The 22,577-nt window shown below is 44.2% G+C and overlaps 1 long non-coding RNA gene across 1 annotated transcript; it reads right to left on the bottom strand.

Moving 5' to 3' along the window:
- Positions 1-13,475: 13,475 nt before the first annotated feature.
- Positions 13,476-14,074, bottom strand: LOC149998631 (uncharacterized). Its single transcript, XR_016507209.1, has 2 exons — positions 13,883-14,074; positions 13,476-13,801 (listed from the first exon to the last, which is right to left on the bottom strand). It is a non-coding gene; the product is annotated as an uncharacterized LOC149998631 (long non-coding RNA).
- Between the last annotated feature and the right edge of the window lie 8,503 nt (positions 14,075-22,577).

The raw sequence follows: 22,577 nt of genomic DNA, 5'->3' as shown, positions 1-22,577 counted from the left end.
CTCAAAATGGGCTCATCCGACCAATAGGAGATCCCTGCTTGGAGGGACCCTAACAGCTAGCTGGTGGGATGGTCTCAGGGCTGATGTCCAGAGAGGTCCCTGGCTATGTGGACAAAAGATGCCGAAGTCCAGTCTGCCCCTCACCTGTAAAGTCCTGCACCTGGCACAGGGCCGGGTGCTCCAAGAGGGTGCCTTTTCTTAAGGTGCTCGGGTTAGCGAATATGTGATCATATAAATATTGGTATGATTATTGGTACACATGTGGAATGTATATTCTATATACATATAGTTTCACATTAATATCTAAAGGTACTTCATCCTGTTCAGTGGTTTCATATTTATGATGTTTTCAACTATTCTTCTTCTGATGAATTTGTTTCTCTGTCGCTACTTTTACAAGCAGGGCTACAAGGAACATCCGTGTGCCTATACCTTTGTGTCTCATATAAAGTTTCTTGGAATACATTCTTAAAAATAAGATAGCTAGATTGAAGAGTAAGTTCACTTTAAAATTTGCTAGAAACTGTGTCATTGCCTTTCAAAAGTCCTGACTACCAAAATTCCACTTTTTGATACTAAAATGTAGTTAAAAGAAAATGAAGTGGGGCTTATCAAAAAATATTACCATATGCACCTTATTAAGGAAAGAGTGGTAAATCCTTATTGATTAATTCAGTGGTTTTTGGTCTTCTGTCTGCATGTGAAATAACATGGGGGTTTAGTAAAAATCTAGATTCCCAGATCTAAACCCAAGAAATTCTACTGTGAGCATTTTAAACAACCACCCAGGGGGTTCTGGGCTGCTCTGAGAAATGATGGCACACGTTTGCATCTTAGTTATATTATTTATTAGCTGCACAGAATGTTTTTTTGTTTTTTGTTTCCAAAACCAGGGAGAAGTAGCCCCCTTTCACTGAGAGACTGGGTGCATTTCAGGCCGCTGTTTGTACAGTGCCCCGGGAGTGGTAGCTCAGTCTTACAGTCTCTCTGATTGTCACAGTCCTGTGGGATCCAGGAGCTCATGTCCCCACCTCCCACGGCCAACTAGAGCCAGATGTACAGGGGGCAGCCCCTGAGCGGCAGCTGCAAAAACCAGGGCACCGCCCGCGTGTTGCTGGCGCTGTGGAGCGCTGCAGAGGGAGAGCGCAGAGATGATGGTGCCCGCCTGTTGGAGCGGAAAGACGGCACCTGATGAGAAAAAAGAAAACCGAGAGCTAAAAAAAAGGTAGTAAGGCGGGGCAGAGTGTGAGAACGGCCGCCACCAGCCCCTGTCCTGGAGGGTTTCCCAGCAGGCCCGGCCCCTCGGGCCAAGGCTCTAAGATCAGCAGGAGAGTCTCTCGCGTGGAAAATCTGGGCGCTTTTCAGAAGGCTGCTTCTGCGCTGGGCCTTTGGGTCTCCCGGATGCAGCCCCGTTGCTTTTCACAGCCAGACGTTTGGGGAGCTTGTCTCTCGAGTGCAAATCTAAAAACGTTGGTGACTGATGTGGGGCACCCGCCCGTCAGTCCCAATGGAGAAGCCCTGGGCCTGTGAGTCCCCGCGCGATTGTGGATTAGGGAGCCGCGTCTCAGCCCCTCCTAACCACCTCCATGCGGCTTGTTTCTCGTTTGCAGATGTGAAGCAGCAGCTGAGCGAGTTTTCAGGATTTTCCCCCCAGAGGACATTGTTTCATACGCCGCTGTCGATCTGGTGTGTCCGCGGAAGAGGGGAATTCAGGCTCTTTTTAGCTCACAGCCTTGGACACCTCTGAGTATTATCTTTGCTCTAATCTCAGCTTCGATCTTGAGCTCTCTCTGCAGGGAAGGCATACAATTGAACGGTCTGCCTCTTGTGCCAGTTCTAGTTGGAAAACCTAGTCTGGTCCAGGGAGATTTTTCCAGCAAGAGACTGTCTTTGTAAACCACCCATAAAGTGGCGCTGAGGTGAGTTTGTTACTCAGCTGATCACTGGAAAGCAGGTGAAGCTGGATTCTACCTCTTGTTGAAAACGACTCCACTTTACCATTTCCAAAATAAGACAAGCCCCCACCCTTCCTGGCAGCTATATAGAACAGAAAACTAAAAGTCCTTTGAAAGAAAAGCCCCCTAAACAGATAGCCCAGGGAATTTTGAAAACCCTTCAAGAAGTTCTTGATCTCATTTGGGTGCCTCTGTCCATAGAACTTTGGTACATGGTCTGAGCGGAGCCAGAGAGTAGGGGGAACATTGGCAAATGGCAGCAGGAGGACACTTGTCAGAGGAGGCCTGGGGACAGAGGGCCATGGTGAGGAGGACAGTGAGGGACCAAGACTCGCCGATGCCAGCCTCCTTCTGGGGTCCAAGCTGAGTGAGAAAGGAAGTTTTAAGTACAGTGGTGCCTGTTGACTTGTACATGCAACAGGGGTCTTGGGTCACCACAGGGCTCAGGGTATTTGCAAGAATAGTTCCAAGTACTCACTCGACTGGGGCTGTTTCTGGGGAAGTGGTTTCCACAGCGAGAGGAGGTGAGATGTTGATGTCACCCTGGGGGCAACACTGAGCTGTTTCTTCTCACTAGAACTCTTGTCATTGTTTCCCTTAGCAGAGCAGAAACTTCTCTGTTATTCTACAGCTGTTCTAACTGCAGAGATGTGACAAAGTGCAATGATGCCATGAGCCCTGGGCAGCACAACCCAACCGAAACCACATCCAGGGACAGAGCTGTGTTAGCAAAGCCTGGGCTTCAGGAGTCATGAGCACAGGCAGCCTCTCAGACACCGGTTCATTCGAGAGAGATCCATCAAGGGCCCCAATATACACAAGGAGAAGGGCATGAAGATGTGTTAGATGTGGTGCTAATGTGCATAAGGAACCTTAGGCGATCTTAGCCTTTGGCCAAGGTAATCCATGGTTAGGAATCTATTTCCTATGTAAGTAACTTCAAATATGGAAAAAAGATTTATTCATAAGAATCTATGGCATCCAGCACATCGATAGCAATTTAAAACTGGACCCAATTTAAAGCATCTACAATATGGAAATGGCGAAGAAAATTATGGCATCTTCATTTGGTTGTCTATTTGGGAGCTTTTACAAACAATGCAATGATGTGGGAAACACTTATGTTATAATAAGTTAAAAAACAAAAACAAAGATACAAATTGGCTTATTTTAATCAGGACCCACCCAGTGTCCGGGAATGTCGCCGATTCCATACAATATTTTTTTGTGGATGCTGGTCCAAGGAAAGAAGGAGAATAGAAGTATCAAACAGAAGGTTCCCCCAGTCATCGACCCCCTTGACCACCTAATGTTAAAGGACTGTCCCCTCTTCCCCAATGTGGGCAATTGCAGTAATGATGGCTCATTATTCTGAGAGTTCTTTCACTTTCTCCATCCCCGTCCCTGTCCCCAGGCTTCTGCTTACATGAGATGAGTAGATGGTGTTTGTGGCAGGGCCAGTTCCACCCTAATCTGCATGTCCAGAGCCAACATGTAGCTTCATTTTCTGGTGGTAACTTTGGTACCACAAAGAGCTTAAGATTTGGACAATAGTCCTTTATAGGGCAACAAGGAAGTACACAAGTCAGCATCCTCTTTTTTTTTTAAAGGATATTTTATTGATTATGTTGTTACAGTAGTCCCAATTTTCTCCCCTTTGTTCCCCTCTGCCCAGTACCCACCTACCCTCCAGCAATCCCACCCCCCTTAGTTCATGTCCATGGGTCATGCATATAAGTTCTTTGGCTTCACCCTTTCCTATATTATTCTTAATTTCCCCCTGTCAATTTTGTACCTAAAATTATGCTTCTTAATCCCTGCACCATTTCCCCATTTCTCCCCCTCCCCCCCTCCCAGATGATACCCATCCAAATGATCCCCACACCTATGATTCTGTTCCTATTCTTGTTTTCTTAGTTGGATTTTGTTTTTATTTTTTAGATTCAGTTGTTGATAGTTGTGAGTTTGTTGTCATGTTAATGTTCATAGTTTTGACCTTCTTTTTCTTAAGTAAGTCCCTTTGACATTTCACATAATAATGCCTTGGTGGTGATGAACTCCTTTAGCTTCACCTTGTCTGGGAAGCACTTTATCTGCCCTTCCATTCTAAATGATAGCTTTGCTGGATAGTGTAATCTTGGTTGTAAGTCCTTGCTTTTCATCACCTTGAATACTTCTTGCCAGCCCCTTCTTGCCTGCAAACCTTCTTTTGAGAAATCAGTTGATAGTCTTATAGGCACTCCTTTGTAGGTAACTCTCTGCTTTTCTCTCGCTGCTTTTCAGATTCTCTCTTTATCTTTCACCTTTGGCATTTTGATTATGATGTGTCTTGGTTGGTCCTTTTTGGGTCTAGCTTGTTTCGGACTTTCTGTGCTTCCTGGACTCGTATGACTATTTCCTTCAACAAATTTCGAGAGTTTTCCTTCATTATTTTCTCACATAAGCTTTCGATTTCTTGCCCGTCCCCTTCTTCTGGCTCCCTTATGGTCTGAATGTTGGCACGTTTAGAGTTGTTCCAGAGGTTCCTAAGCCTCTCCTTGTTTCTTTCAATTCTCGTTTCCTCTGGTTGACTGTTTTTTTCTTCCTTATGCTCCAAATCATTGATTTGAACCCTGGTTTCCTTCCCTTCACCATTGGTTTGGTGTGGATTTTCCTTTGTTTCATTCAGCATAGCCTCCACTTCTTCCCTTATGCATTTGCCATACTTAAGCATATGTGTCAAGCCTGTGAGCATCTTTATCACCAGTGTTTTCAACTCTACATCTGTTAGGTTGGCTATCTCCTCGTCACTTAGTTCTCCCACTGGAATCTTGATCTGTCCCCTCTTTTGGGCCATACTTCTTTGTCTCCTCATCTTGACAGGCTCCCGTGTTTGTTTGCCTCTGTGTCCCAGGTAGAGCTGTTGCACTTGTTACATTGTAAGAGGTGGAGCCTTAGGTATTTGTCATTACAGGGTGAACAATTTCACCAACTTGTGGTGCTGTATGTTGGGGAGAGGTCTGAGAGGAAACAATACCACACCCGCCCCTTTTCCAGGCACTTCTCCCACTTCCAGATGGGACTGGTGCCTCTCTAGCTTTGCCCTGGCTGTCGTTCCCAGAGTGGGTGGGTCCGTGGACGTTCTAGGACTGTGGGGGCCCTTTAAATAAGCGGACTCTGCTGAGAGACTGGACTCTTCCTCCGCCCCAACCCCCACTGGTTTGCACAGTCAGAAGCAATGAGGCTTGATTTTCTCCAGCGCTGGAATCATGAGCTGCATGGTCTGGTCTGGTGCTGGGAGTGCTCCCCAGGTGTCCCTCCCTAGTTTTTGAAATGTGTGACTGCACTTTTACCGGCCTGACACTGCCGCCGCCGCCGCCGCTGCTGCCACCACACGACAGTCCTCTCTGCCTCGGCTCTGCTCCTCCTTTCTGTTTGGATAAGTATTTCTTCTTTCTATCTTTGTTTGTTGGACTTCCATGCAGCTCTATTTTCAAGAACTTCTGGTTGTCTCTAGTTTTGAGGTAGTTGTATTCCTTCTTAGTTGTGGAGAGAGATGCAGCGTGTCTGTCTAGGCCTCCATCTGGCCAGAAGTCCAAGTCAGCATCTTCTTAAAAATAAAGTATTTGAGGAAGGCTGAAGACTAAAAGTTTCAAATTTAGAGCACAAAGGAGAAGAAATGTGCACATGCAAAGTGTTAGTGTCCTTCATATATCAAGGAAAAAACCCACAGGAAAAAGACAAGCACATTATTATCATAAAAACATGTTTTTCCTGACCAACATCTATTTTATATCATTCCTGGTGCCAGAAATCCATAGTTCCTTTGAGAAGCCACTTTTCCCCGTAATCCTCTAACTTTACGTGATGTTTACCCAACTCACAATCCAGGAGTGTGCCTTGATTCACTTAAGCAAATTGGTGAAACACATTCCCATAGCCACAGCAATTGGTTAGGAATAAGGATTCTGAACTACGTTAGTCAAATCCAAAAGAACCCAGTGATGTTTTGCAATGGGGACATAGCCTCTCTCTTCCCTGAAGAAAATGAACAAGGATTCATGTAACACTGGGGGGCACCTGGACTCTCACATGGAAAGGCAATCAGAAAGAGAAGAAAATAGCAGCTGTGGGATATCACAGGGCTGCCGCATCCAGCCTGGCCTGGACCCAGAGCCACCCCAGGACCTTCATTCTTGGAGCCACAAGGGACATTTATTCAAGCTTCTCAGAGTTAGGTTTGTTTGCTTGTTTGTTTTCCTCCTTGAAACTACCAGTATCCTGAGAAATACAGTCTTGTATCTATGCGGAGATACAGGGTCTGTTAAAAGTGACAGCCCCCAGCTGAAGAGTGGAATTAGCTGAACCGAAACAGCAGGAGGGGATTTGCAGAGTACCTTGCTAAATGCAACTGGGTTTTAAACTTTGTTGGGCATGAGAATTACCTGGAGGTTTGTTAAAACACAGATTGCTGTGTTCCACCTTCTAAAGGAGGGAGGGGTGCTTAGAACTGGCCATTCTAGTGAGCCCCCAGGTGTTGCTCATGCTGTCCTCTGGGCACCCCGTTTGAGAACCGCTCTTACACGGTATCACTGCTGTGGGTTGAACCGTGGTCTATGATACCGTCGGTGGGTGCTAAGGCCCTGTGCCAAATACTAAGGCTGCAACATTATAGAATTTGATAAGTAAGGTTCTGAATATTGTCATATAATAGGCACTTCTTGCATTCATCGGTAAGGTCCTTTAAGAAAGAGTTCAGCCTACTTGGAAATGGGCTCATCTGTAATCAGGAAAGGAAAAGAATCAGCTTTGCTAAAAAAGGCCTTTCCTGTCGACTCTCACCAGTAATCTGGAGTCTAGAAGGGCTGTAAATACAGACATTTCTACTCCAAGCTCAAGGTAGGGTGAGCAGAAGCAGGTGAGGTGAGAGACTTAACAGGAGAAAAACCTGGGGTCTAACTATGACCCTAACTCCCCCTCCCCATCCTCTCCTATGAAATATTTGTCTTCCCTGCTTGAAGTGGACAATCAGCTCCCTGTGAATGTGTAGGGAGGACATGGCTCTGTGCACGTTTATCGCTTCTGCACGTTGCCCCATCTCCACAGGGGCCAAGATGGAGGCAGAGGTCTCTCGCCAGAGGGCCAGGAGGTGGGGTCCAGGTGACTGTACTATTGAGGCCCGCACTAGGAAGGACACATTCCCAGCCCCCGTTGAAATGCAAGACATAAGACTGGACAAGCTCTTTGCTTCTGATTCTCTAGCCCATGGCATTGGTCAGAAGCAAAGAGTTCAGAAACCTACTATTAGAAGAGTGTTACGTTGCCGAAGAAACCACAAGACCGCCTCAAACGGCTGTCGATAGCTCAGCACCCAAGGCAAACCCCAGACTCCTAACTCACGTGGACAGGAGGTAGGCAGCCCCCAGAAAAAAGGGCTCTTCCCAAGCACATGCATGCGTCCATAGAGAACATTCCCCGGGAGGTCAACCAGGGGGCTGACCAAGAGTCAGTCATATCTCAGACTCTGAAAGGCCCTGTACACAGGTTAACAATGTGATCCCCATCCTCCCCCTTTCCTCACAGTGGCCTTTGTTCTATTACTTTGTTCTCAACACTTGTATTTAGGGAATGTTGAGCTGGTTAAGCTTCTCTTTTGGCTTTGGGTTGCTGGACCTTGAGAAATAGTTCAGTGTAAATGAGCAGGTTTTGTTTGTCCCTCAGTGCTGGATTCCAACGGGGAATAAACGGGGACATCATCACTGCTTCTTTGGAGACAAAAGCTCCGGTAGTGCCTTCACACATATCACAGGTGTGGGGGGTACTGGTGTTAGGGGAATGTGGCCCTCATAATAAACGGGAATTGTAAATGTTGCCTGGGACAAGCGTGTGCATGCATGAGAGAGAGAGAGAGAGAGAGAGAGAGAAGAAGAAGGAGGAGGAGGAGGAGAAGAAGAAAGAAGAAGAAGAAGAAAAGAAGAAGAAGAAGAAGAAGAAGAAGAAGAAGAAGAAGAAGAAGAAGAAGAAGAAGAAGAAGAAGAAAAGAAGAAGGAGAAGGAGAAGAAGAAGAAGAAGAAGAAGAAGAAGAAGAAGAAGAAGAAGAAGAAAAGAAGAAGGAGAAGAAGAAGAAAAGAAGAAGGAGAAGTAGGAGAAGAAGAAGAAGAAGAAGAAGAAGAAGAAGAAGAAGAAGAAGAAGAAGAAGAAGAAGAAGAAGAAGAAGAAAAGAAGAAGGAGAAGGAGAAGAAGAAGAAGAAGAAGAAGAAGAAGAAGAAGAAGAAAAGAAGAAGGAGAAGAAGAAGAAAAGAAGAAGGAGAAGTAGGAGAAGAAGAAGAAGAAGAAGAAGAAGAAGAAGAAGAAGGAGAAGAAGGAGAAGGAGGAGAAGGAGAAGGAGGAGAAGGAGAAGGAGAAGAAGGAGAAGGAGGAGAAGGAGAAGGAGAAGGAGAAGGAGGAGAAGGAGAAGAAGGAGAAGGAGAAGAAGAAGAAGAAGAAGAAGAAGAAGAAGAAGAAGAAGAAGAAGAAGAAGAAGAAGAAGAAGAAAGAAGAAGAAGAAAGGGGAAGGTAGCCAGGGAGCCAAGGAGAGAGAGAAGCGGGCAAAAGGACTTGCTCGTTGCATTGCCCTCGTTATATAAAAGCCATTGTGGCACACAGATGGTTATGAATGGCCAAGCTGAGCTCTGTCTTCTCTGTGTCCACTCAGAATCCAACCAGAAAATGGTTCCAATGGATAGAGTATGATCCATCAAGGGGTAGGGTAAGGGAGGGTAAGATGAAACCAGAGAGGTAAATGATACATGCTCACTGAAAAATAAATCAAATTTAAAAAGTGCAGAAAACAAAAAAGAAAAGTTGCCATTCCTAAAAGAAATATGTATTAATCCCATTTCCTTTAAGAAACCAGTTAGCTATTTGATATGTATCTTTCCAAAAATTTGCCTTTGCAAATACACATATGTATATGTAGCTTTAAAAATAATAACATTTTATAATACATACAGGTCTATAGCATACCTGTGGAGCATGTGTGCATATACTAGGTGTAAACAGAGATAACTTTTGCACATAATATTGTGGACACTTTCCATAGATATAGACGTGTTTATCCTTTTTACTGACTGCAGAATATTCCATTGGTGGGCATCTCAGTCTTCTACTGCTTTAATCCTTATTTGGTTGTTTCCATTTGTTTGTTGTTTAGAACCCATGCTGAGAAGAATATCCCTGTGCCTATACCGGGTGAGGCAAAAGTAGGTTTACAGTTGTGAACACATGAAACATGGTTTATTCTTGTATTGTTATTTATTAATTACTATATTATTTTCCATATGAACAACTGTAAACCTACTTTCGTCCCACCCTGTATATTCCTGTCCTTTGGCAGTGCTGCTACAAAATAGATCCCTAGAGATGGACTCAGGGCCGATGATACCTAGGTCAAGTAGTACGTGCATTTTAATGTTTGCTCGATAGGGGCAAAGGGGATACTGTTAGTAATTATGCTGCCACAACTGATATAAGCTGGATTTTCCCAGGTAAGGAGGTTGTATATGATTCTCCAACCTATGTGCAGTGTCGTCGGGAGGAAGGGTCAAGCTCAGCTACCTTCCACAGGGTCACTTGACCAATGGGAAAATCACCTCGTGCGATGGGAGTGCAGCAAATCAAGTTCATGCCAGAAAGACAGACAGACAGAAACAAACAAACAGAAGAGAGTGGCCAGCCTAGTGGGTTCCACCTTTGTGGAGGAGAGGTCATCACTTCTCCTCTGGAAGGGGTCTCAAGAAGGCAACTTGTAAATAGTGGAAGTGTCTGCAAGCAAAGTGACTCTCTTTACAGTTGGATGTTCTAGAATGAAGGACAAACTGAAGGCATAGTTTATGGTGGCACTCAAGGCCCACTGGATCAAGCTTTGCCTGAAGCTAATGTTACTTCTTCAAGTTTTAGTTATGTGAGTGAATGAGTTCCCTTTATTGGTTAAGCCAGATTGAGTCAGCTTTTCTGATACTAGAACCCAAACCATCCCTAACTGATACAGACCGCAGTGCTGCAAGTAGCAGACCCCGAAACCTGGGATTGGCTGGGCCAGGAGTTGAAGGCAGTGAGGACACCTCTACCTAGCACAGCAGCTGCTTACCCCCATGACCTGTTTCAGATTCTTACCAAGGTTGCATCAAGAAGAAAAAGTCAGGATGTTGTAGTCCGGTTACTTCTTGCATAAATCAGTAAAGCCTATTGAGAAAGAGATTAGCTCACTTTGAAGTTGGCTCCTCGGAGAGCTGAGAAGGAAAAAATGTCATTTGCTTATAAGAGTCCATTTCGGCTCGCTGCCTGCAAATCCAGCTCATTGAGAATCAGTGATCTGGGAGAGAATTCTCCTCTCCAAGCTAATATTAGTATAAGCAGAAGTGGAAAGATGGGAGACTAGGAAGGACGAAAATAGTGGGGTACATAAGCAGCCTGATCCTCCCCCTTTTCAGACTCCTCTTTTTAAAACTCTAGCTTGTGAACAAAATGAACAGTCATGTTCTTTGTGAAGGCGGACCTGGGATGCAGTCAGAGGGGAGCTAATCGTGGTGACCTCCATGCTGCAGCATTGCTTCATCAGCAGAGTGCAGTGTGGAGCTGGAAGTCAGGGCGATGGCGGAGCGGTGTGGCGGTGAAAGGATTGACCAGGGCTCCCGGGGCTGAGCTGCGCGAGGCTTTCCACAAAGGCGTTCCTAAAGTGACACTGGACGACAGCGTGCGGATTGCTGAGGGGAGGGGAGTATAAGGGGACGAAATGGTCATGGGGAAAAAAATACCACAAAGATTACATTTTTAAAAAAAGTGACACTGGCTGACACATTTTTGGATTCTAATTAGCCGTCCAGTGGGATTGACCAAAAACGACCACCAGCCTTGAAAAATTGAAAGGGAGTTACTTGTATCGCTGCTGAACCCCCGAGACTGGCCCAAAACAGCCTTCAACGGCACCCCGACTGTGGTTCTCACACCTGTGTGCATGAACATCACCTCAGGAGTTTTTCAATTCCTGAGCCCAGGCCCCACCAAAGTCCCACTGAATTTGTAACTTTGGAGTGAAGTCGTGCTACTGGGAATTCTTCAAAGCTCGCCGGTCGCCGGAGTGATTCTAATGTGAATTCCATCTCCAACAGGAAATAAGACTTTATACCCATACAATGCTAAGAGAGAGAAAAGCTGTGGCAGAATTTGAGCACCTGAAGAGCAGGGATCTTGCCTTTTATGTCTGTCTCTGTATCCCCAGGGCCTAGAAAGAGACTGCTTTACAGTAAACGCTCAATAAATAAAGTGAATTAGAAAAGAAACTAAAAACCCTGGCCGGGTAACTCCGTTGGTCAGAGTATACGCCAAAGTTGCGGGTTTGATCTCTGGTTAGAGCACATACAAGAATCAACCAATGAATGCACAGGTAAGTGGAACAACAAATCCAACATCTCTCTGTTTGTGTCTCTCTCTCTCTCTCTTCTTTTCTCTTTCTCAAAAATCATTTTTAAGAAAGGTATGGAAAAAGGTAGATATTCAGAATTTAACATAATTCTTGCCGGGTCCTACATTTTGTTTGTTTACTTGTTTTCTAATTTTATTAGGCAAAAAGAGAAGATATTCGGTGAGCTATTTGCTTGATTTGTGAAATCTTTTCTGGGGGGAATGGGGACATCTGTAATAGTGTCGACAATAAAAATAAAGTAAAAAAATCCTTTGTGGTTTTCATTTAACATGGAGGATTTCTTGTAACATATTCCCATAAAAATCTTTAAAATAATGCTGTATATTTGAAGTGAAATGAGGAGGTTGTTAATTGGTCAATGTTGATTGTTTGTTTACATGAATCATGATCCTATTAACAATATTCTCTTCCTAAATACCAGCAATGTTAGACTTAAATTATCTAAATAATTAACTCAATTTTTAAAATATGCTTTATTGATTATGCTGTTACAGTTGTCCCAATTTGTTTTCCCTTTATTCCCCTCTGCCCAGTGCACCCCCACTTAGTCCATGCCCTTTGGTTGTGTATATAGTTCTTCTCAACATCTTCCTGTCTACTCGACTCCATCCTACTATGCTTCTTAATTCCTGTACCATCTCCCTCCCTTTCGCCGCTTCCTCCTCTCCACTGACCTCCCCCCATAATGTTCTCCATACCTATCATTCTTTTCCCACTCTCGTTGCCTACTTAGTGATCTCTATCATGATCTGTGCCATCCTTGCAGTTTTATGTTTACCTTTGCTTTCTGGGCAGGGCTGTCACACCTCCTATGCTATAGGGGGCGGAGCCCCATGCACTCATCACAACCGGCTGACCCTTCTCACCATGTTGTGGCATTTTTGTGGGGGCAGGGGTCCAAGATGGATTCCTGCCGTTCACTCTCCGCTGAGAGACTGGGAGCCTCCTCCTCTGTCCCCACCCACTCTGGGCCTCACAGTCCAAGGCAATGGGGGTCTGCCTTCCCCGGAGTTGGAATCGCAAGCTGACGGGTCTGGTCTACAGCCAGGGGTGCTCTCCAGGCGCTTCTCGCCTCCCCTTAAATACGGGTGTCTATGCTTACCACCGTCCCACCACCATTGCCGTTGCTGCCGCCACCAGCACAGTTTGACCTCTCCACCGCAGCTTCACACCTCCTACGCTTCTGGACGAGCACCACTTCTTTATAACTTCCTACGTTGGACTTCCATTTATTTTCTGGAACTTCTAGTTATTTCTGGTTTTGTGGTAGTTGTAGTCCTTCTTAGTTGTGGAGGGAGATGGAGCGTGTCACTCTAGGCCTCCATCTTGGCTGGAAGTCTCCTGTGTGTGTTTGCCTGTGTCTTAGGTAGAGCTGTTGCTCCTGTTACATTGTAAGGGGCCGAGCCTTAGGGATTCCTCGATTTTTTATGTTAGCTTGCTACTGTATACTCAACCTTTGACTGAAAGATGAATAAAGCTTTTATTAATTTAGCTGACATTACTAAATTACTGATTTTCTTAATGACTTTTATCTAATTAGAGTCTTAATCTGAAATGACTTTCTTCCCTTAACTGTGCTCTACTAGCTTGTAAGGATGGAGAACCCGTTACACCAAGACAGGGCACACATTTGTGCAAGTTTAAGATCTCAGGGGAGAAGACAGGCCCCGCCGTAAAGGCAGGCTCAGGGATCCAAATATTCTGACAGCCCTAAGACCTGATGATGGGGGGCCACAACAGGGGTCAAGTATGTTGTACATAACTGGCACTTGGTGAGCCAGGGGCCAGAGCACCAGGATAAATTGTTATTTGACTTAATAACCCACACCCCTGGAGGATGATGTATCTTCCAGTTCTCGGGGACAGACTATATTGGGGGACACGGGGGAGAGGAGTCCCTCTTCACCCTTGTTTGACCACACTGCTGCTTGAGGAAGTGCTGGCTACCCCAGGAGTCCTGCTTCAGCCTTGCTTTTCTTGCTTATGGCTCGTGCTATTTGTGTGTATATGTATTTATCTATTTACATTTTAATTCTTTCCCTCATGGCTAGAGGTGGTTACAAACGTACACATTTCAGTAGAGAAAAACAATTTATTAGTAACCTGGTTCACTCAGCAGGAGGATCAGGTGTCACTTTCTACTACTACTGAGTCCAAGTCCTCATAGGAGGATCCCTCCTTTGTTCTGGGGAGAGAAAAAGAAGGTCAAAGCTTTTACTCTTGAAAGGAACAATGAAACTATTCATTATTTCCCCCTTTTAGACAGGAATTCTAAATAACTCCCAGTTATTTACATGTCGGAAGGCTCCTCCTCATCAGAGGAACCCATGTTTTGCACATGCTGTGCCTCTTCTTTTTTGAAAGGGCCATATGCACCCCGCAGCCAGCTCCAGAAACCGCCCTTCTAGAAAACAGAGAGGGAAACTTGATTCCTGCCTGTCCCCCACTTTGTCCCGCCACAGTGCTTGATCCTCCTGAAATTTACCTCCATCTGGCTTTCCACCGATCGGTCCTTATTCAGGAGTCGTGAGAAAAAGCCCCTTGGAGGAAAACGCATACCAACAATTAGTGATTTGTCCCTGGCCTTATTAGGACTAAATGGGTACCTGGGTCCATACTCAGAGGCAAAATCACTGTAGACCTGGGACCTTGGAAATGATTCTTTGCACACTGGGCTTCCAGGGGTTCTCTGTGTCTCTTTAAAATGTCCCTGCCATGTCTCTGGGGTGACCTCTGTGTGTGGTCTGGCATGGAGTACAGGCGGGATTTTCAGCCCTACTCACTGTCCTGGCCCTTGGTCAAGCGCCCTGAGGTGCATTGGGGTGGGGGGTGGGGTGGGGATGCACAGTCACACTGGGCAGAAGCAGTTTGCTCTCTCCAGAAGCATTTCACATCCGTCCCATTTAGACTTAGTCCCACATGCACCCTTTGCTGGGGGTGGGGCTGAGGGTAAGAAGGTGCTTTCAACTTTCTAGCTGCTTTATCCTATAAGTTAAATCACACAACTAAATGCCTGAGTCCAAATAGCAGTTAGCTAAGTTAGCTAGCGTGCTGACTTTCATACTGCAGGCTGTCACTGCCGAGTGAGTTGTGAAGTCAGTTTACAAGTCACAACCAGCACTAGAATACAAAATATTCTTTTTGACGAAACAGAATAGAAAAAAATCAGAGTGCATAATGAGTCTGTTTTAGAAACGACTTATGTCTGTGCGGTGCGTGCGTACTGAGTTCTGACATAAAGTGTAGCTCACAGCCCAAGCACGGGGTGATCAATGGAGAGGCCCCAGCTGGAAAGGCACCATCTTCTTTCTGACACTCACTAGCAGTGTGGCCATGGAGCAAGATATTTCCCTTCCTCCTCTCTGTTTCCTTATTATTAAAAAAAGACAAACTACTGCGTAAGGTCTTGCCCAGTTAAAACTCTATGAAGTTGGGATAAAGGGAATAGAGAGAGTAGGGGCCTGAAAACCAGGAGGACGGGAAGGGAAATTTTTCTGCCACCTTACAGGAAGGACTCACATAGTCTACCTTTCGTCAGCCTTGAAGGAGACCAGAGCCTTTACCCTAAGGCCACGTGGCTTTTCCTATCCCTCCCCCAGAGCTTCCACCACCGGCAGGAACAAGTATAACCAAGACCTCCCCCTTTGTTCCCTGTTTCCTTAAAGGACCAGTGGCAGCAGATGCATCTGTGCCAGTCACACACTCTGTCAGCTTTGGTTACGGAGCTCATTTTGCAAAGTCCAGGCAAAGCACCAGAGTGAACAAGTGTTGTTTCCAAACTTAGCGGTTTCCTCACTGTAAAATGAGACTGAGGTAGAGTTCTAAGTTCTCCTCTAGTTCTTTCTTTTCTTTTTCTTTTTTTTTTTTAAACTTTTCTAAGCATTTATTTTATGATAAATTTACTTTCAAGTCTTTCTTTCTTCAGTTCCTTATGGGACTTTTTATTTTTCTTTTATTTTCTATGCATCTTCCTCTTCTGGTTCAGGACCAAGCTGCTCTTTTTCAGGGAGGAGCATCTCAGTGCGGCAGGCCTGAGAGCCCTTGTGGGGGTTAATCCACCATGAGCGCCGTAAGCTCTGCGCTGCATCTTGGGAGCTTTGCTCACCTGGATGTGCTCAATGCCCAGAGAGTCTGCACCCCAACCCTTAAGTTCAGCACTGCTCTCTGCAGTTTTAAGCATGTGCAGCAAAAACGCAGCACTCTTTTGGGGGCACCAACCTGCACCCAGCCCCAGTCTTTGGCCTGGGCACTCCTACCAACTCCACCATTGTAAGGACAGAATGGCACATATTGCTTCTGCAAAGTGACATCCTTTAGCTGCTTGGTGGCTTTTCAGATATGCATACCCTTTTGGCCTGGCAGTTTCCCAAGTGTTCTCAAAGTGAACATGAATATTTAAAACTCTTGATTTGCATGATTTTGTGGGGTTTTCTGGGTCAAATGAGTAGCGCACCATTTTCAGAGGTCACCTCAGGCCACCTCCAGGAAGAAGCTCCTCTAGTTGTAAACTCCTACTTTGGAAACTGTCAGACTAATATTTACCTTGGCTTTCCTCCATCATTGTCCGCGGGTGTTCTTTTGGCACAGGACTGTTTTAGGAAGAAAGCGACATCACAATTATTCATCACAATGACCACTCTCTCTAAATCTTTATTTGTTCCCTTCTAAGTAAGGTGATAACTTTCTTGAGGACAGGAATTTGTTGAATATCCTTTGACTCTTCTTCCATAGTCCCTAAGTTAGGATCTTGCAGGGAGCTGGCAATGCGTTTCATTGGCTGCTTTGGATAACATTCAGCAGTTAGTCCCTAATAAAAGCTCTTAGAAGTAGAAAAAGAAACTAAAAGTATCTACCGGAAACAACGCAGCAGCTTTGTTTTAAGTTCAAGAACAAGAGTAGGATGCCTGTTATTACTGTTACTATTCATCATTGTTGAGGAGGTCCTAATCAATTTAATAAGAAAAGTGAAGTATTGGAAAGAGACAAAACGCATGTGCATAGGAGATGATGCCAAACCTAAAAGTGCAAGAGCATCGACTAGAATTTTAATGTCAAGTAAAATGGCAATTCAGTAAGTAAATCCAAAATCAAATGATTAATACGCAAACCTCAAGAGTTTTCCCACGTACCACAAAAGACTAATTAAAAAATGAAAGAAAGATCCCACTTGCAACATCAATAAAAATGCATCAAGTACCTAGAAACGGACTTAACAAAAAATGCGTAAGACCTACGTGATCAAAACATTAAAATTCTTCTGAAGGACATTAGGAAGAATACACGACGTGAAGATACCGTGTTCCTAGTTGTTGTGAAGATGTCAGTTCCCTTCAAATGAACCTACCGATGTAATGCAATCTATTCAAATTCCAAGAGAGTTTTTAAACAAAACCTGGCCAGCTGGTATTTGGCAGAGAAAATATGCAGGAATAGCTACAAAATGTATGAAAAAGAAGATAAAAAAGCAGCAGCTTACCCTACCAGACATCAAAATATGTTATAAAGAAATTGGAATTACATAGTGATACTGTCACTGGTACAAAAAAAGATAACTAGATCAACAGACTAGAGTCCAAAGAGAGCTTTTTAGACCAGGAAAGAAAGAATGAGTCATTCAATAAAAGATTTTAAAACAATTAAATCTTCACGTAGGGGGAAAACAGTCAACCACACTAAAAACAAAACCAATACTAGACAGATTTCTTTTTTAAATTATGAATAAAAGAAATATTATAAAAAGGACTAAAAGACAATATCAGAGACCACTTTCATGCCATGAGGTAACAAAGGCCTCGCTAACAAAACCCATACCCCATAAGCCGTGAGATGATCGGCAGATAGGGTGACAGAAAATCAACACACATCCTGCTCCGCACAGCCCTTGCCCTCTTCTCCCCTTGTTTGTTTGTTTTCTCCCTGTTGATTTATGGAAGTCCTTTGATATTAAATATCTTCATAGTTTCAGTGGTTTTCGTTGAATTTCAAAATTTCAAATATTTCTCAGTGTTGTGGTCTTTAAGGAGACAGAACAGTCAGGCAAACCATCCTCAAAAAGCTTATCATCTAACTGGGGAGAGGAAATAATGAAACCACATAAATAAACACAAATGCGAGATTAAACTCCATAGAAATTAAATGCATTATAGGAGTTTATAGAAAATCCAAAAAAGCAAAGGCCATATGCTCACTAGAGAGGGAGAGGGTATTGTCTGGGCACTGGCCAATGACTTCTTCCCAGAGACCTTGGCAAGCCGCCCCCATGCTAGTCCCCAGCCCCTAGGCTCAGAAGTCAGACTCTTCACCAAGAGAGGGCTCACTTCTTCCGATCGGGGTAGTCTCACCTCGTCAATACTGCAGTGCTAATAAAAAATCAGAAGGCCAAGATTACGGCCTGACAGTGAGAATTACATCTGTTCCACAGACAACACCTGTGTCTACACGATCAGGGAAATACACTCAGAAGCACAGTCAGAAGGCTACTTGGTGAGAACAGAATTAGAACAATAGGAATCAGCTGAATCCCGTGTTTAAAGGAAAAGACTGCATTAGCTGGATCCATGCATCTCCCCAACAGGCACAGCCTGGCTAGTGGGCCGGACTCTCCACGTCTGCTGCCTGAGGTGCCATCTCTACTCTTAGGCACTGCTAGGATGGGCAATGCCCATGTCAGACTCTCCCTCACCTGTTCTGAGCTTTTATTGCTGACCAACCCTCCTGCAAATAGACATGTTTTCTTTAGCAGTTACACATCCAGCCAGGTATTTCTCAAGTCTGGTAGACCAGGAGGCCATTTGGTCCGTACACATCTCTGCTCTGCTCCATGATGTGTTGACCTTGGTATTTCTCTCTTGGGGAGCTGCCTTTTAAAAACTTACTTACCATATTTTTAAGTTCTCATGGCAGGGGAATGCCTCACTACTGCCCACGCCCTGAAAGGGTGATAAATCTCACAGAAGAAGGAGGACTAGCAGGGCTGAAATAGGAATTTGAGCTGGCTTTTGAGAGATTCACAGGACTTGCAGCAGAGGCAGAGCAAAATAAGGGAATTTTAGATGGGCAAAGGCACGAACAAAAGTAGAAATGGGCATGGTGTGGCTAGGTTTTGGTGGGGGGCTGCCATGACCATTGAAAATGTAAACAAGGTATTAGGTTGGATTAGTAGGGTAGTCAAGATTGTCAGCTAATTATATCACTTTTAATATTAGCTCCTACCTGTTGGGAAAACAAGCCATTGTGTAATTGAAGAAAAGGCACACAGGCAAGCTCCAGGAAGAGGTGAGTATAAATACGACATGCTTTAGAGAGGCCTGATACAGGATTTAGTTTGCTATGTTTTAACTGAACCTATTTACACCATGCTTTTTACACACTGGAGAAGAAAACCGCTAAGTAAATCTAATCAATTGACAAGATCACACTTTTATCTTTTAGCCATGTCCTTTTGACCAGGGTGACATAACTTTATGAGGGTGGAGAGTCTAAATCTCTCCTCAGTTCAGCCAACAAGAAATCAATGGTAGAAAGAGAGTAATTGGTAATACATCAAATCAACATCATCCATTCTGAGTTGAAGAAATTTTGCTGTCATGTCTACTCTGGCCTAGTATAAGTTCTCAAAATAGTACAGTGGCTTGTTATCTTGATTTCAGTTCCACACAATCTCTGGGAGTGGGCTTCCTTTAAAAATCTCTGGAATATAATGTGTAATAAAATAATAAAGCATATCTCAGCATTCATGACTAAAGAAAAATATCAAGGAGGAGTAGGTGGGAAAGTGGCTTTGATTTTCAGTTTGTGGGTTCTGACTCTATGCTAAAGACAGAATGTATTCTGGGAAGCTGAACGAACAGTTCGTTGTCTTACCATAATGAGACAGAAGATTGCAGTTAAGCCTGTCGCCACTACGATAACAGGAGAGGCTAATAGGAGTATCTCCTTATAGCCATATCTTGGCACATTTCTGATGACCTTAAAAGAGAAAAACAAGCAATAATTTTAAAAAACAAACCAAAGAGATGGAAAAGATAAAAATTAACTATTCTTAAGCCTGTGCTAAAGAATAGCTAACTATTCTTAACTACTACTCTAAAATCCCACTCTTTCAGGTGAATGGCTTACGAGGAGAGACCCCAAAACCCCCAGAATTTATTTAAAAAATATTGTGTGTTTATCCTTACATGCTTAAACTTCAGTCCCCTTTACAGTACTCTCTATTTGATGCAATACACCTATTGAGACATTTTTTTCCACTGCTCAAAACGGTTTTTGAACTTGTCAATTTTGATGCCATTTAGTGCTTCTGCTGTTTTTTTGTTTCACTGATTCCACATTGGCAAAACAAATCCCCTTGAGGAATTTTTCATCCAGGGAAACACAAAAAGTCACTCAGGGCAAGACTGGGTGAATAGGGAGGGTGGGGTGTGGGGGTCATGCCGTTTGTGTCCAGAACGGCTGAACACTCAGCAAGGTGTGCGCAGGCGCACTTGTAAATCACCCATCAAATATGTTGAAAGAGTCTTCCAAAAAAAATTCACTGATGCCTAACACACCCTCTCACAACAAAACCAGCTGGTACACTCTTACAGATGGGTTCCTAGAATACTCCCCTAGTGGAGGAAACCTGTACTACAAGGGGCCCGCCCTCCAGAAGACAATTCTGGGTTTTGGGGGGTTCCCTCTCATGTAGGTTCTTAAAGAGCATATCGTATCTAATGTGTTATGCAATCATAGTATTAGCATTTTCTTGTGCAATTTATTTATCTTGTGTGTTAGGTCCTCTTGGTGTCTACCCTAGGAACAGTGGCACCACTGTCTAAATGAGCAAAGTAGAAGATCACTGTCATGGGTCTTGGCCAAAGTCACATGGCTAAGACAAGAGACAGTGTGGGTGCCTCTGGTCTTCCTACCTCAGTGCTTTCATGGCACGTCCTCACTAACTCACTGTCCAGGCCTCGTGCCTCAGGAGCTGTCCTTACCTTACGTGGCTCCTCCTCTTCCTCTTCACCCTGGGCTCCTGTCTTTCCATTTGCCCATTTGTTCATGTCCTCTGGCTTGGAGACCTCTTCTTTTTCTGGTTCCCTGAGCAAATCTTTTACTAAATCTGTTCCAAAAAAATAGTTTCCTCCATTTATTTTTGTAACTTGAATTGTAAAATTTAGGTTTAAGAAGGGTCCCTCTGTTGTTTTTCAAATGACTCAAGGGCATACCTCCATCTTGTACATTTGAAAAAGGGAGTTTAATGAATGGTAATAACATTGATTCTATACCTGCTTTTTAATCTCCGAGAAATAAGGCAGTCTGTACTGTAGTGCACTAATGACATCACTGTTATCATTAAAGTCTAGCTGCTTACCCAGAATGGCTAACAATTTCTTTTCCTTTTGGCCCAAGGAGACCTCCTCTGGCTGAATTGTCAGCTCACTGCCCGCATTCTTATTGCCTTGTAACCCTCTCATGAAGGAGCCTTTTGGATTTTTTAAATGTGGTTCATCTGTCAAAAAAGAAGAGACCATTTTTGATCATGAAGGACTCATGGGACAGCTTTTTGTCAGTCCAAAGCCCTACATGCCAGTCAAATAAGTTGGGAATCAGCAAATATCGGAATGTTGTTCAGAGAGGAGAAAAATAAACCCCAACTTAAACCCGATTGGCAACACAACAAAAGGAGAAAAGGTATGTTTTTAAAGGGCGTTCCACAGCATGAAATAGAGTAACCATATTTAGGATGATTCCCTTGATCCCCAAGGGCCAGTTGTCAGGTACTGAAGAAAAACCAAGGCTGGAAGACCCCACTCAGTTACACTCGCTGCAGATCTACTGCGATTCCTCACGTTCATGGTCCCCACCCTGTCCTGCTCAGATGCAGAGGGAGCATGAGGCTTCCCCGCTCCGCCTCTTCGTGTGCTCGTGTTCTTGCCTCCATCACAGGTGAGCGTGATTAAAACCCACGGCTAACAGGTCTTCATCTGGACATGCCCTTCTCCACTTACCCATCAAAGCATTACTTTGGTCATTGCTTCTACACATCCCTGCCCCCAGAACAAAAGGCTCTATACAGAAAAATAACTCTATGTCCACTCCTGCTCTGTGCTTAAATTTAGGCACGCATCTGGAATGTGGGTTAAGAGACTTGGCAGGTTGTGTGCCACTGTGGAATGTTCAATACATCTATGGAATAATACTTTGGGGTCCTAATATACAGAAGGGAAAAGGCAACTGTTGTCAGATGCCTACTTTGCTTTCCTTTCATGTCTTTTCTTACATTTTCAGCTTTACTTGGGGAACCATCCAAAGCTTCTGACTGCATGAAGGTCAAGTGTATCATTGTACAACTGGGTTTCCATTCCAGAAGAATGAAAGTATTGTTGTGGAAGCTGAGGGTCAGAGAAGGAGTTGAGGGTCCCAAAGTGGGGAGCTTGTGGAGCCCCAAAAGGAAAGCCAGAGATCTGAGTACTAGGTGACAGCACTTAACACTCTCTAACCTTGTTTTTACTCTCCTGTTAAAGGAGATTAAAATGCCTGCTCTGCCCACCTTTGGGGTAGAAGAGAGTAATATAATAGGCCAAAAACTTGTTTTTGAAAAATGAGCCACACTCTCTTAATATAAGTAGCACAGTGTTATTATTTATGATGTGCCCCAGATCACTGCCAGAGACCCACATTCACACTATCTGGGCATGAAAGCACATTTTGGAAGTTATCAGATGGTGTGAATAAGCCTAATTTGTAGAAAAATACTTAAAAGCACCCAAGTGTTTGGTGGATAGAAAACCGTGCGCTTCAGAGCAAGTTCAGAGTTGGACAGTCTAAGAATACAAGAGCCCTCCCACCCATTAGAAGGATTTGGTAGTCGCTTCTGATAATAAAACCAGAAATTCAGATCCCAAATAGAATTTTCATAAAATACAATCACTCGTACTCTTTTTATAAAATTGCAAAACAAACAAAATAAAAACATAGCTCTACCCGTCCAACGAGGCAAAGGACAGACGAGGCCTAACGCATCCAGAGCCAGTTTACAGGCTGTGCCACTGACCAACAGGTTCTCATTTGGACGGAAAGCGCCAGCTGAGCACCGCACGCACTGTGTGCTCATTGCTGTTAATCCCCTGCCCCCTTCCTTTCTCTTTTTCCTGCGTCTCACTTTTAGCAAGGAAGCGATTCTCAGAAATATAGGGAGT

This window comes from Furipterus horrens, unplaced genomic scaffold (genome assembly GCF_987537825.1).
Source record: "Furipterus horrens unplaced genomic scaffold, mFurHor1.1.pri manual_scaffold_11, whole genome shotgun sequence".
In the NCBI taxonomy this organism is placed as follows: Eukaryota; Metazoa; Chordata; class Mammalia; order Chiroptera; family Furipteridae; genus Furipterus; species Furipterus horrens.
Note: the sequence above shows the minus strand (reverse complement) of the source record. Positions and strands in the feature narration are given on the sequence as shown.